The following is a 12,000-nucleotide window of genomic DNA, read 5'->3' as shown; positions in this document are numbered from 1 at the left end:
ATATATATATATATATGCAGAAAGCCTTTAATTACCGGTAATGTCACAGTTCACCTCTCCTCAGGTGGACGGTCCAGTATGTATTTAGAAATGTACAATTGCTTTGTGGCTTTGCATTTTTCATGATACTCATCACTAAATAATTGCTTTTACATGAGTAAAGTTTTAGTAGATCAACCCTGGATCGATGGCTGTGTCTCAAATCCTAGTGAGTTCCCAGCTTAGACAGCATTGTTGTGTATCATATTCATATCGGCCTGTATGTCTATGTTTGATTGTACTGTCACCAGAACAAATATGACGTCACTACCGGAGCTGTGCTGAAAGGCTGAATGGCTGTTGCACATGTGTGATTTTCCCGAGGTTAACTGCATTGCCAGCACTAGTACTCTAATTCTATTCTAATCAAAGGAAGTGGCTTAACAAAAACTGTTCAACTTACCAATTTTAAGTTCCCGATATATATATATATATAATATCCTATTTGTGTGTGTAGCATACCTGCAAACATTTGATCATCCTTATGTAAAGGACAAATTAACAGACAAAAAAGATCTCTAGTTATGTTCTAATCAAATTAAGTGTCTTAAAAACGGTTCACCTCACCAATATTTAATTCCTAGTATGAATAAAAAGCATTTGGCTCAAATCCTTTGTCAAAATTTTGAATGAATGAATGCATAGAGGGAAGGTTTTGTGTGAAAACTGGGGGAAAAAATGATCAGAATGATTTTTTTTCAATGCTTACGCTGGATTTCCCAATTGCACAAATATCCCATTCCCGTCGTATAGTACTGTCTCCATACCAGGTGTTTGTAAACAGTTATCAACACTGAATGCTGAATAGTGGTGCCAAAAATAACTAAAAATAATTAAATGTCAGGACTCCAGGGACCTGAAACTATTTGAAATGTGTGTCGCTCCTTGTGTGCATTGGCAAGTGAATATTACTCCTTGCTTCCTTTGCAACATTTGATTTAGTCATTGCAAACACGTTTGAAGTGCATCCTCAAGGCCACATAGACCACAGCATCCCTCTGTGTTCAACACATTGAGTGTGATCAGATTCCTTTGGATGCTTTCCTTTTAACCGTAAACTTTTTCTTCCAAAATAGGCTTGTGTTTATCAGTTCTTTAAAAGTATCAGTTACCTTTTGTGTTCCTTGTAATGAACATGCTCATTTGTAACCAGAGTTTGTCTGGCTGTAAATGCTTCTTTTCAGATGAGACCGCTTTTGGCACCCAGAAACACACCTCCAATCTTCCCCCACTGTTTCCTTTTATCTACTTTTACTACATCTCTAAATATAGTAAGAAAATGAGGAGATATGTGGGACAAGATCTCGCTCCTCTCAGTATCAAGCAGGCCCCTCTTTCTCCTGTGCTCTCTTTATTTACACAATCCTGGCAGCAAAAGCTTAACCGAACCACCAGGGCAACTTGGGTTTTATGCAGTATCTGTACCACACATGTCTTCTGGCCACACATTGCAGCAGCAACGTGCATGATAATAAAGCTTACTGAACCAGTCACGCTGAGACCAATAAATTGGTGAATGAGAGGTAGAGCGGTGGATGCGCTTGAATCTACAGTCGCAGTGTGCTTTTTTCACCCTCCTTCGCTGGCCACTGTCCAGCTTGCCGGTGAATGAGTCCGTTCGAGTTGCAGCGTATTTGCTTTTACAAGACATCTTTTCCTGGCTCAAGAGATTTTGTTTGCTTCTGACTTTTCTAAACTAGACTACATTAACATCCCAGTGAGCCGGTCATCCACCCTGAAGTCTATATATGTGCATATATGGCTCCATATGCACTGCAGCACTTCTACTTAGAATTTTAAATAGGTGTTGAAGACTAGCCGATACCAGAGCCAACGAGTTATCAGTGTGAAACCACCTACATTTGTTTTTGTTTTTTTTCATAGCAAAACCATTATGCTGCCAAAATAATCTTAGGATGCCCAGCAATGTCCAGAACCCTGTCGTCAACCTCTGCACCTCTTCAGCTTTTTGTTAACTGGGCAAATGGAAAACCCCGTTCTCCCGTTCCCTCGAGCACTCGTTGGTCACAGGGGGACAGTCGACTAAAAACAGAAAAGAAAAGCCTTGTATTTCAGCCCTACACACCTCCCAGATGTCCATGTGGGCCCAATGGGACGTTAACTCTTCTGACCCACTGACATTATTTTTATTGTGTTTAGCAGGCTGCTTTAGTTTACAGGTCAAATGCAGAACTTTACTCATTGCTTTCGGGAAACTCAATTTACAATTTATTTTAATGGAGTTCATCATTAGCATGTTGATAAGCTAGCATAAATATACAAAGCAAACAAATATTAGGTAAAACAATCCATTTTCTTTGACACTAATATAGGCATTTATTCTTTTATTTACTATAGACTATACTTTAGCACTATAGACAATTACTTTTATCCTTTTTTTTGTAGATACAGTGTTTATCCACCTTACTTTTTAAATGCAGAAGTAAGCTATTTCCTGTGAATATGCAAGACTTTTTATTCATTAGCTGCTATATGTAAACAACTAATTGTAACCAAGTCTAAAGAAAAACAAAGTGCAATAAACTGTAAAAGTAAAAAATAAAATTAAAAAAAAGGTACAAATTTTCACAAAAAACCAGTGTGTTTATAATTATGGTAATAAATTAAAATAATATGGTAACACTTACCAGTTTGCGACATCCGCTAAAATAACCAGAAGCGGCAACTGCATCCACTGTTATGTTAAAAATAAAAGTTTGTCTCAGCTTATCTGCCATCTTGGATTTTTTTTTCCACTAAGCTTTGTGCAGTTATTTGTCGTCTTTGTCTCTGAGTTGTGTTTTCTTGTCTCTGAAAATAAATGTAAAATTTTTTGAATCATGACTTATAAAACAAAAAGCCATTTAAGAGAACTTTACTACATTTAAATACTACACTTAAAGGGACATTTTGCCCCAAAATCATTCATTTCACTATCATTTACTGACCCTCAACCTGTATGACTTTATTTTATTTTTTTCTGTGGAACATCTGTGAATATAGAAAACAATGTTTCAACTGTTTTTTCCCCATAATTAGAAAATTATAAAAATCCAAAACAACATTGGACACCAATGACTTTCTTTGTAAGGACAAAAAGACATTTTTCAAAATGTTTCACAGTTTTGGAACGACATGAGGGTGAGGAAATGCTGTTAGTGATACTGACAGCAACAAAAACCGACACACACTTCCAAAGTGACAACATCTATTTGGATGTCTGTGCTCATGGCACTTGAAAATATATTCATAATAGTCACAAGGGGGACTCTGCCGTTTCTCGTGGAAACACCATGAGGTAGTGAAAGAAAGAAAGAAAGAAAGAAAGAGGGAATGGGGGAAGGGGAAAACCATGGTGCTGTAATGTATCATGGCACTTTTACTTTATATATAGTATATCCTTGTTCTGTCATGTTAATCCCAATAAGACGCTGCCATTCTATTACACACACACACATCAGACTATTACTATGAAAAAAAAATTTCCCTGCCAGTTTTAGATAAGCCTTTTCCCCATGGATGTGGCTAGATTGCATGCTCGTGTGTCTGTGTGAGTGCGCTGGAACCGAGGAGAGAAAGAGCAGTGCTCATAAGATGCTGATGGTGGTAATACTGCAGCATGCTGGATGGAGGAGCAAGAAAGGGAGAGGGGAATTGCAAATGAGAAATGAGGGAGTAAGACTGAATGAGAGCAGAGATAATGTGGTAAATGGAGAGACGAAGCTCTTGTTGGAGAACCAGAGAAAAAGAAATGATAGGGAAAAGACAGAAAAAAGGTAAATGAGAATTGGACAGTGAAAAAATAAAGATGGATGCCGCATGTTTGCTGAAATAGATCAAATATTTGCTTTAAAGGTGCACACAGCTGATTGGTTTATTTATTTTTGTTTATGTTATGCAGGCTTATGTTTGCCATTGGATGCATACTGACACCTAGTGGTGTGGATGCTGCATAACACAAAAGCAAACATGGTCAATTGTAGAAATGCTCTATTCTAGTGGTTCTCAACAAGGTTCTCAACAAACTTCCATTGGGGCCCCAATAAGTCCTACAACTATATAAATGTAGTTATATTACCAAGATTTTAATTAAAATGCTAAAAAAAAACACTAAAAATAAATATGTACAAAATTACATTCAACTTGTATTTTTGAGTTATAAGCTTTTTTACAATTGAAGTAATGAAGATGCATATCAGCTCAGCTTCGAATAGCACATTGATTAACGGGGGGCCTTACACCGTGTCTACACCGGACGCGAATGGCGCGGCGCAATGAAACAAAATACTATAGAACCCATTATAATCAGTGATGCTGTCTTGCGACACGACAGATCCCCAGCAGTAAACTGATGCCTCATTCTATTTATGATGTACTGACACAAAGTGTACATTTGTAACGGTTGCTTTGTTGCATCCAGTTTAGACAGACTTTAGCTGTTTCGGTGTAGACACGGTGTTAAGAGTCAGAAAGGTTGAGAACTACTGCACGTTTCGCTATGAGCCATCCTTAATTTCATAATAATCTCATGAGTGAAAGTGTCCAATAACAGTTAATGAGATCAAATAATCAGAATTCGGCCGATCATGTGAAGTCATATCAACCCCCATGAGGGAAACTGCTAAAAACATCTTTTATTGGTCTACTGATAGAGTTCATGTAATGTGGCTGGACATTATTTAAACATATATTTGAACAGTACTCAGGGTTTTTTTATGGAAAAAACTTTTTAATAAGGTTAAAATAACTGAGTACATATTTAAGACATCTTGCTGATGTTTACAGAAAAAGATGACCACAGTATGAGGTCTGACCATCTAAATGCCCCGAACCTCTCTAGAAACAGTCAATAGAGTTTGGAGGCCGGCTAAAACCAGCAAACCAGCTTAAGCATGTTGAAGTATGTAGGAAAATCATTTCTTGCAGTGTGTGAAAGAGTTCTGAGATAATGACTTTTGACTTGGAATTGCCATGTGTGTAAATTGCAGGTGTATGTATGTTCACTTCCACATCTGGAATGTTTTTCTGCTATAGTTGTGTATGCATACATCTAAGAGAAGTTTGTGCATCTCTGTGCATTTGGCACTAGCCACTGCATGCTAGCTTTTAGCATTTTCTCAGAGTGGGGCTCTCACTTGGATTAAGGACAAAGGGAAAGGCACTCTGTCATCCCAGCTAATGGCATAGAGTACACAGAGAAGGAGAACACTGGCAAACTACAGTTCAGACAGGGAGAGAGAAATGGCGCAAGGAGGAGAGAGTTTTAGAGCGATGGACAGAGATTGGGAAGGAGTGATTATGAGGAGCGCAGTGATGAAGAGAGGAAGGGAGACGGAAAATTTGCAAGGACAAATGTGTGTAGTGTGCTGCAGTTATCAGGATCGAATACTAAGCAGAAAAAAAATGCTGTGCTACCTGTTTCCTCTGTTTCACCTCGATGAAGTGAGTGTGCGTGCAAGAGAAACACGGAGTGTGTGGTTTTTGTGTATGTCAGGGAGTTTTTTTGCATGTGTGGTTTCCTTGTCAATACTTCAAATGTGCAGTATACAGGCAGTTTTAGACAAAGAGACGATTTGTTGGTACTTTAAGCTAAATTTGTAAGATGACAAAGATAATTCAATTACACAATAAAATGAATAACAAATATTAAAAAATAATACAATAATAAAATAAATTAATAGAGAGATTAATGTATAGAGAGAGAAAGAGAGAGATACAAGTATATTTTAGTATACAATAGATATGTGTGTGTATATATATATATATATAGTATTTAATTGTATAAACTATATAATAACAAATAGAATATTATTATTATTTATTAATATATTTATTATTGTTATTATTATAAATATAATAAAATACTTATATATACACATGAAATTACTTTTTTATTATTTATTTATTTAATTTTTTTTCAGAAATTACACACTTTATTTTTAACAGACCTGACTTGTAATGTAGATATAGCCTAATATAAATCTGATTATATATATTTATATATTCAGTAAGTGAACAGGCTATAGAAATTCTCTTGTCTGTATGTCTTTGTTGTGGCATCAACATTTCTAAAAGGTCCTGGGGAATGAATGTAATGAATGGATATTAGAAAGAGAAAGATAGAAAGAGAGTCACTCTCTTGTCCTCCATTAGGCTGAGAACCTCAGTGTTTTTATCAATGAGATCCAATGCGTCATTCCCAAACAAAACACTCAATAGTGTATTTTCTCTATTTCACTCTCTCTTTGTCTGTATCCCCGAGCTACCTCGATCACACTACATTGACTACTGTTATGCAATATACTCATCTTCAGTCTCAAAGGTTCATCTTTTACTCTCCCTGAGCAGTCAGTCACCACACCACAATCCACACTCGCACCACAGACATGTGAGGATGTTTACTCATACTCTACGAATTCAACTCCTTAGTACAAACAGTCAATCATGGTCATCAAGTTTTACTCAAACTTGTGGAATTCATGCAGCTCGAGTGCTGCCAAGTAGCACTAACCAAACACTAAGACGATCTGAATGTTTCACTCAAATTGTTATTCTGATAGAATTTGCAATGACAAATTTTGTATTAATGCAAAATACATTTCCACTAGTGCTCTTAGACTTTTGGACCTCACTGTAGGAAAGAAGTAATCAGGTGGATTGTTTGATTATGTCTGTGTTTGTAAGAGCCGCTGTGTCTGCTGCTTTTCTTATGCGCTGATTTGAGAGGGTTCATTCTGTCCTGTCAGTCAGTGACTGTAATTAATCTGTTAAAGTGCTGAGCTGTGTGTGTGTGAGAGAGAGAGAGTGCTTTGCTACAGCGGCAGAACTGACCATTGCTTGTGTGTGTGTGTGTATGTGTGTGTGTGTGTGTGTGTGTGTGTGTGTGAGACATAACATCAGGCTGTATGGGATATTGTTCCATGAATGAAGCATGCTTGCTAAGATACATATTGATGTAACATGAGAGTGTTGGATTATATTGGCCTGTTTTATAATGAATGTCAAATTGGTTTTGCCTTGTAAACACTTTGAACATCAATTCATTATTTGCTTTAAGTCAAAAAAGAAGAATTTAATCTGTAAATTTAAATATGTGCACAAGAAAAGTATTAGAACTAAATTAATAAAATGGCAAAAAAGCCCAATATAAAAAAACACTTAAAAAGAACATTACCAATGATTGACAGTTAATTTTATGTTCACGTTGCACTTGAAATGTTTTTGTTTTTCTTGTTTCTGTGCAGCAAGTGTGCACTTTGAGTGAAAGATTTGTCTTCTGGCCTTTGTTTGTTTGTTTTTCTCTTCACCTGGACCATGTGCTTCCCTTTAGCCTTCATTTATTACAAATGATATGTACTTACCAAGTCACCGTACACTGCCATTAATGTCTTGTTAAATTTCCTTTAGCCTCTGTCCTCTATCATTATTTGTGTCCATGTGGTGGTTATCAGGGGGATCTAGAGTACACACTCCGCATGACCTCAGTGCTGGTGTTTGCTTCTGTCTGTTACTGGACTAACACTCCAGCATCCTGCACTCACAAGGCATGCCAGGTAGTTGTTGCTGTTTTTTTAGTTCAAAGTCACTCTACTTTTCTTTTCTACTTAATTTTGTTGACTTTTTTTGTTGTTGTCTTGACAGTAAAGAGTGCAGGATGTTGTTGGTGAAACAAAGAGCTGTAAAGGGGTAAATAAGAATCTCCTGCATAATTGCCACGGCACAGTTTGTAAGAAGCACATGCACTAATCGCTAGGGTACAGCTACATCAAGCTTGATTTTGTCAAATTTTCATCAAATATTAGACAAAATATTTTTTTTTGAGACAAAAGCTTAATGTACTCTGAAAACCCACCATAACTTGTGGAAGTTTGGCCTCATTTTCATTATGAAAAAAAAGTCTGAAATAAGATCAAGAATAAGAATAATATTGTTTTAATTAGTTTACGTTTGAGTAATTTTGTTTTTTGGCCGAATCACAGCCATGCCGATATACAGCCATATCTCACAGCGATATTGCTCACATATATATATAGTTAACAAAAACAGCACAGAATAAGACTTGAATTGAACTTTAACACTTCTGGTGTCTGACTGGAAGATGATATGGCCCAAGGCCCGTCCAGTCAGGGTGAGCTGCTAGAAGGAGAAAAGACATTTTTAAAGATGAACACCATAAGTAATGATCTAAGAGTAAAATGTGAGAGTTTGTAAAACTTTATACTGTTCCTGGTACATGCATGTAGTTAGAAACAAATGTATTTATTTATTTTAAGTTCAGTGAAAAAAAAAAATTTAAAAATGTATTTAAAAGATGTAGATATATTTAAGACAAAAACTACTCTCTCTCTCTCGCTCTCTCTCTCTCTTTCAAACATATTCTCTCTTACTCTTTCTCTCTTTCTCTGGCTGGTGGAGGCACCAGATGCTGATTCCTTGGGGTTCCAGGGCTCTGGCCTTCTCCCCACCCTGGTGTCCTGCCAGATCTTGAGAGAGAGGGACAAGGAGATGGGTTGAGGGTAGAGCACAGCTTGTCCTGCTCTTATCCCAGATGGCTGTTGCGGCAGTACTCTCTCTCTCTCTCTGTCCACTTTTTTGTCTTGTCTTATATCACTCATCTACTGATTTTCCTCATTTAATCACATTATCCATCTAATCAAACACTGTCACACATATACATGCTCTCTCGCTGCCTCATTCATGTACACTCAGCAGTTCAGCTGACCGTGAGAGATCAATATGAGCAATATGGCCTCCGTAGAAGATGACATCACACATGTACACCTCACAGCAAGAGGCAATCCTGCATGTTTTATGCTAATCAGAGATGCCTAATAGAGTTTTACCCTACATCAGGTTCTGAAAATCACTCAGATGAACTGAATCACTCAGTGAATATGGACTAAAGCTACCTGATAAATATCTACCTGGCTTTTAAAAAATTGTTTGTTCCTGCAACAAAGCAATACATTTGATTCAGTCATATTAAATATTGAAATGTTTTTGATTTGTATAAAACCAGTTATTTTTAATGCTACCATGTGAAGTTTTGTTATTTGACAAAACAATTTTGGTAACACTTTAACTATAAGGTTCTATTCATTAATATAAGCTAATGTATGCTACGGTGACACCTCGTGCTTGCCAGTTATTTCCCTAAACCCTCTTTCTCATCCCTCCAGTTGTAGCTGTTATATCATTGTGCCTGTAGGTGTGTGTAAGTGCTTGCTTATTGTGTGAGATGGGGCTCCCAGCATCCCTGCACCAGAGCCTCGCTGATGATATAGGGGGGATCTCAGCTTGGCAGCCTAGTGCTAAGCGGCCTCGGCAGTGTGCTGCAGGGAGGAGGAGGATCTGGCAGGTGTCCGTTCATTTTTTACAAAGCTCCACAACAGCCACTGCATAGAATTCCCAACCAATCGGTGCTCTGCGCACAGAGCTGCTCCTTACACAGCAGAACAAGATGCCACTCGCTTCTTCCCCCTCCTCCCTTATCGCCCGTTCCCTCCTCTGCATTTCACATCCCTCCGTCTCCCCCTCGACATTCATTTGATGTCTTTTCATCAGTGTTGCGCTCTTCTGTTGTTTCCATCATCACACCCCCTAACCCCTTTATGCATCTCTCCACACACACTCAAAGTGGGTCTGATGCCGGTTATAGGTTGTTTTTGCATTATGGATGGGTTCTCTTTAGCAAGCAACCGTTTCAGCATCCCACTCTCCCATCTCTTTTACTTTCTCCCACCCATTTCTCTTCTCGGGCCCCTCCTCCATCTGTTTTCCACCTTGGGTATCCATTGGTTCATGTCATTATGGTGCAGTAAGGCAAAAGAGGGAGAGGGCTTGAGGCGATACATTACTGTGACGTTCCAGAACACATTCCCCTCCCTTTTTTCCTCTCTACCTTTCCCTTTCTGTCTCGCTAACATGCTTGCTTAGCAGATTACATTAGTGGCCAAATATGATATTTTGTCCAGTAAGCCGCTGCTTGTCCTCTGGAATGCATATAGCAGAAGGCTGCACATTTTTGACATATTAAATGAGATGCTTTTAGTCGATGGATTTATCAATTGATTTATAATTAAATCCTCTCCACCACTCTTTGTTTTTCATTTAAATGATCCTATTGATTTTTTTCATGCTGATTCAGTGCAGTGATCAGCCGCAAGCACTGAGTGGTACCGAATACCCCCTGAGAGGCGCTTGTGTGCGTGTTTATGATGTGTATGCACTTGATTAGATCAGTGATTCTCGACTGCTTTTGCTTCAGGATCCAGATTTTATATTGGAGAAGCCAACGCAGTACCAAAAGTGTTTATCAAGAAGCAAATGTATTCAACCAGAAGTGAAATGTATTACTGCATAGACTTAATAATATACAGTATATAACAGTATTAATGTGACTTAAGGTACAATCATCATTTTCAGTTAAATTTCGCGGGGCAAAAAAGGTCAGTTGTCCATTGTCAATAAATTTCTACTTGCATTTATGCATTTAGCAGACTTTTAACCAATCCGACAGAGGAACAAAAGCAATTTGTCACAGAGCCAACAATATGCTGCACTGAAAAAAATGTTTCATTCATCCAATTAAAAAAATTTAGGGTAATGATTCACATCTACATTTTTTAACTTGAGCCGAATGAATTGGACAAATTTAATTGGACTTAAATTAAATGAAAATTGTTTAATTGGATGAATGAAACGTCTCGGTTATGTATGGTAACCCTCGTTCCCTGAAGGAGGGAACGGAGACGTCACGTCGGATGACCGACGAATTGGGATCTCGCTTAGAGAGACCAATCTACTTCGAGTGTAAACTAAACGAGCCAATGCAAATTGTCATGCGATTATTGCATCCAGCTGCCGCTGATCACAGCGTGAGTATAAGTAGGCAGCAGATGCAGCGCATATTCAGGTTTTCGCTGAGGAGCCGAGCCGGTGACCCGGCCGCGTCTCTGGTGTCCCCAGAATGTGTCTGTGAAGTTTCAGCTCAAAATACTCCACAGATCGTCTCGGTTACGTATGTAACCCTCGTTCCCTGAAGGAGGGAACGGAGACGTCATGTCGGATGACCGACGAATTGGGATCTCGCTTAGAGGGACCAATCTACTTCGAGTGTAAACTAAACGAGCCAATGCACATTGGCATGCGATTATTGCATCCAGCTGCCGCTGATCACAGCTTGAGTATAAGTAGGCAGCAGATGCAGCGCATATTCAGGTTTTCGCTGAGGAGCCGAGCCGGTGACCCGGCTGCTCAGCGGTGGTACAGGAGCTGTGGCGACGGGACGTGACGTCTCCGTTCCCTTCTTCAGGGAACGAGGGTTACATACGTAACTGAGACGTTCCCTTTCAGTCGGTCACTCTCGACGTCATGTCGGATGACCGACGAATTGGGATCTCGCTTAGAGGGACCAATCTACTTCGAGTGTAAACTAAACGAGCCAATGCACATTGGCATGCGATTATTGCATCCAGCTGCTGCTGATCACAGCGTGAGTATAAGTAGGCAGCAGATGCAGCGCATATTCAGGTTTTCGCTGAGGAGCCGAGCCGGTGACCCCGGCCGCTCAGCGGTGGTACAGGAGCTGTGGCGACGGGACGTGACGTCTCCGTTCCCTCCTTCAGGGAACGAGGGTTACCATACGTAACTGAGACGTTCCCTTTCAGTCGGTCACTCTCGACGTCACGTCGGATGACCGACGAATTGGGATCTCGCTTAGAGGGACCAATCTACTTCGAGTGTAAACTAAATGAGCCAATGCTCATTGGCATGCGATTATTGCATCCAGCTGCCGCTGATCACAGCGTGAGTATAAGTAGGCAGCAGATGCAGCGCATATTCAGGTGGAGCCGAGCCAGCCGAGCCGGTGACCCGGCCGCTCAGCGGTGGTACAGGAGCTGTGGCGACGGGACGTGATCCCTCCTTCCCCTCCTTCAGGGAACGAGGATTACCATACGT

The 12,000-nt window shown here is 39.4% G+C and overlaps 1 protein-coding gene across 6 annotated transcripts in view; it reads left to right on the top strand.

Moving 5' to 3' along the window:
• LOC107730758 (potassium voltage-gated channel subfamily C member 1-like) overlaps nt 1-12,000 on the top strand; it is a 66,413-nt gene that overhangs the window by 3,678 nt on the left and 50,735 nt on the right. The gene's annotated exons all lie outside the window — the stretch shown is intronic.

Source organism: Sinocyclocheilus rhinocerous, unplaced genomic scaffold (assembly GCF_001515625.1).
Source record: "Sinocyclocheilus rhinocerous isolate Xijiao unplaced genomic scaffold, SAMN03320098_v1.1 scaffold549, whole genome shotgun sequence".
Lineage (NCBI taxonomy): Eukaryota > Metazoa > Chordata > Actinopteri > Cypriniformes > Cyprinidae > Sinocyclocheilus > Sinocyclocheilus rhinocerous.
The sequence above is the reverse complement of the archived record's forward strand: the minus strand, read 5'-3'. Positions and strand labels throughout refer to the sequence as shown.